We start from the raw sequence: 3,898 nt of genomic DNA, 5'->3' as shown, positions 1-3,898 counted from the left end.
GATGTGCTGTGACAAGGCTATGGACTTGGTGATGAAAAAATTTTTATATAGAGAAAAATATTCAGATCTATGGCTTTATGTGTAGCAATATTTAGGGGCCCCTGGGTGACTCAGTCAGTTAAGCATCCGACTTGGGCTCAGGTCATGATCTCAGAGTTCGTGAGTTCAAGCCCCACGTCAGGCTCTGTGCTGACAGCTCAGAGCCTGGAGCCTGCTTGAAATTCTATGTCTCCCTCTCTCTCTGCCTCTCCCCAGATTGCACTCTGTCTCTGTCAAAAATAAGCATTTAAAAAATTACAAAAATTTAAAAAGTAGCAATATTTGTATGTACAATTGCTATATCCTCACTTGATCTACAAAGAAAATATACTACCTTGTAAGCATTAAGTAAGTGCTTCTCTAACAGGAGTTATTTAATTCCTCAGGAGATATTTGGCAATGTTTAGAGACATATTTGGGTATCACAAGTTGTTGGGAGAGAAGCCACTGGCATCTAGTGGGTATAGTTTGAGTTCCAATCAGATCCAGAGAAGCACAAGTTTGATACACTGGGGAACAAAAAATGAAAGGGGATGAACAGTGCTTATGTTAAAAAGGCAAAAGAAAACAAAAAGATGGCTAGATTGAGGGATGGATACATGCTAAAACAAGCAGAGCAAAATGTTAATAGTAAAATCTAGATAGTAGATACATGTATTCACTATAAAGGGTTAATAAGGGAATATTATGAAAAACTGTATGTCCCTAAATTTCACAACTTACATGAAATAGACAAAGTCCTCAATAGACATTACGGTGGTTTTAAAGTATATCCAACATTATTTAACTCCTTCAAAGGTGGAGTCTAATTCCCCTCCCCTTGAGTGTGTGTTTAACTTAGTGTTCTGTTTTAATACATAGAATGAGGCAGAAGTGATGGTGTTTGACTTCTGACACAGGGCGTTGTGGTTTCCTGTCTCTTGGGTCACTCACTTGGCAGGAAATCATGTTTTTAGGACACTCAAGGAGCTCTTTGGAAAGGCCCAAGTGGTTGGAAATTGAGGCTTCTTGCCAGCAACCAGCAATAAACTGAGACTTCCCGATAAGAAGCGTGAGGAACTTCAGCCTCCTGCCAAAAGCCACCGTGCAAGCAAATCCTACAGCCTTAGTCAAACGTCCCTGACTACAACCCTAGCCAACATCTTGACCCATTCAAGATCCTCAACAACCCAGTTGAGTGCTCCTGAATTCCTGACCCACAGAAACTGTGAGATAATGCTTATTTTTAAGTTTTTAAATTTTGAGGTAATTTGCTATGAAGCAATAGACATAGTCAACAAACTACCAAAGTTTACTCAAGAATAATTATATAAGCTGAATAGTTCTCTATCTATTAAAGAAACTGCATTAGTAGTTAAAAATCTGCCAACAAAGAAAATTCCAGGCCCGGGTGGCTTCACTGTTGAACTGTAACAACAATTTAAGAAGAAATAATCTCAGCTATTAGTTTGATTGTTGCTCCTTTTGGTGTCCATTTTTTCTCTGACCATTTTATGCTTTTTCCATCTTTGAATATCAGTAGTTTTAAAATGTGATTGCATGGTATGACCTCAACTCTTTTATATTTATTGAGGGTTGCTTTATGTCCCATTATGTGATCTATCTTGGAGAATGTGCCATGCACATTTGAGAAGAAAGTGAATTCCATAGCCTCAGGATGTAGAGTTCTAAATATATCTGTCAAATCCATCTGGTCCAATGTGTCATTCAAGTTCATTGTTTCTTTAGTGATTTTCTATCTAGTTGATCTATCTATTGCTGTAAGTGGAGTATTAAAGTCCCCTGCTATTAGCACTTACTTATCCACAAGATTGTTTCTGTTTGTGATTGTTTTATGTATTTGGGTGCTCCTGAATTCGGTGCATAGACATTTACAGTTGTTAGCTCTTCCTGATGGATAGAAACTGTAATTATTATATAATGCCCTTCTTCATCCCTTGTTACTGCCTTTAAAGTTCACTTTGTCTGATATAAGTATGGCTACTCCAGCTTTCTTTTAACTTCCAGGCACATGACAGAGATTTCTCCATCCCCTACTTTCAATCTGTAGGTGTCCTCAGTTTTAAAATGAGTCTCTTGTAGACAGCAAATAGATGGATTTTATTTTTTTTTTATCCATTCTGCTACCCTATGTCTTTTGATTGGGTCATTTAGTCCATTTACATTCAGTGTTATTATTGAAAAATATGGGTTTAGAGTCATTGTGTTCTTTGTAGGATTCATGCTACATGTAACGGTGTCTCTGGTACCTTGTGTTCCTTGCAACATTTCCCTCAGAGAGTTCCCCTCAGGATTTCTTGTAGGGTTGGTTTAGTGGTGATGAATTCTTTCAACTTTTGTTTATTTGGGAAGACTTTTATCTCTCCTTCTATTCTTAATGACAGGCTTGCTGGATAGAGAACTCTTGCCTGCATATTTTTTCTGTTCATCACATGGAAGATTTCCTGCCATTCGTTTCTGGCCTGCCAAGTTTCAGGAGATAGGTCTGTAACCACTCTCATAGGTCTCCCTTTGTATGTTAGGGCCCTTTTCTCCCTCGCTGCGTTCAGAATTCTCTCTTTATCCTTATATTTTGCCAGTTTCAGTATGATATGTTGTGCAGATCGATTCAAGTTACATCTGAGGGGAGTTCTCTGTGCCTCTTGGATTTCAATGTCTGTTTCCTTCCCCAAATTGGGAAAGTTCTCAGCTATAATTTGTTCAAGGACTCCTCCAGCGCCTTTCCCTCTGGAATTCCTATGATACAGATATTGTTCTGTTCCATTGTATCACTCAGCTCTTGAACTCTCGTTTCATGTTCCTGGATCAGTTTATCTCTCTTTTTCTTGGCTTCCTCTTTTTCTATAATTGTGTCTTCTAATTCACCTATTCTCCTCTCTGCCTCTTCAATTTGTGTTTTGGACGCCTCGATTTTATTATGCACCTCATTTATACCATTTTTTAATTCATCACAACTATTTTTAAACTCCATAATCTTTGTAGCAATAGCTTCTCTGATGTCTTCCATGCCTTTTTTTCAAGCCCAGTGATTAATTTTATGACTATTATTCTAAATTCTTCTTCAGTTACGTTGCTTATATCTGTTTTCAGCAGTTCTTTAGCTGTCATTTCTTCCTGGAATTTCTTTAGAGGAGAGTTCTTCCATTTCGTCATTTTGCCTAGCTTTATGTCTTGTTAGTTTTAAAAGCTTGTTATGTGCTCTGCACCTGTGAGTACTGCTATATTAAAGAAGGCTCATTGACTGTCCAGGGCCTGTTCATTCAGGAAGTGTTCTTTTAATGGTGTCTCTTGGTCTCTCTTGTTGAGGCTTTGGTTATTTTATTTCCCTACTCATAGTGGTATTTAGGACTCTGCGCCATGTGTACTTTGGCTTGTTTCTTGAGGTAGCCCTGGAAAGGAAAACAGACAGACAAACACAGGGAACAAAAGCACGCAAACACACAGACAAATCCAACAAACAAGTAAACCAAAAGGGAAAAAGAAAAAGAAAAAAAAAGAAAAAAAAAAAACCCTAAAAGACAAAGGACAGTCTAAAAGCATAAGACCAGAATTCCCAGCTACAAATAAAGAGCCAGTTGTATGCAGTGCTGATGGAAGAGCATATATATACAAAGAAATGACAGGGTGGGGAGAAAACAAAACTGGACAATGACCAGGCAGAGATACTAAGAGGCTTAATTCAGAGAGAGAAAGAGGAGAATATGGTAGAAGGCAAGGAGAAAGAAACGAAGATAATGCTACTCAGAGAAACTATATAGTTTGATTACTCCGGAGAGAGAGAGAGAGAGAGAGAGAGAGAGAGAGAAAGGTAGCGGTGGAGGTATAGAATATACATCTAGATAATGGATTAAATGTGACT

The sequence above is a fragment of the Crocuta crocuta genome, unplaced genomic scaffold (assembly GCF_008692635.1).
Source record: "Crocuta crocuta isolate KB4526 unplaced genomic scaffold, BGI_CrCroc_1.0 scaffold219, whole genome shotgun sequence".
Taxonomy (NCBI): Eukaryota; Metazoa; Chordata; class Mammalia; order Carnivora; family Hyaenidae; genus Crocuta; species Crocuta crocuta.
This window is presented reverse-complemented; position numbering follows the sequence as displayed.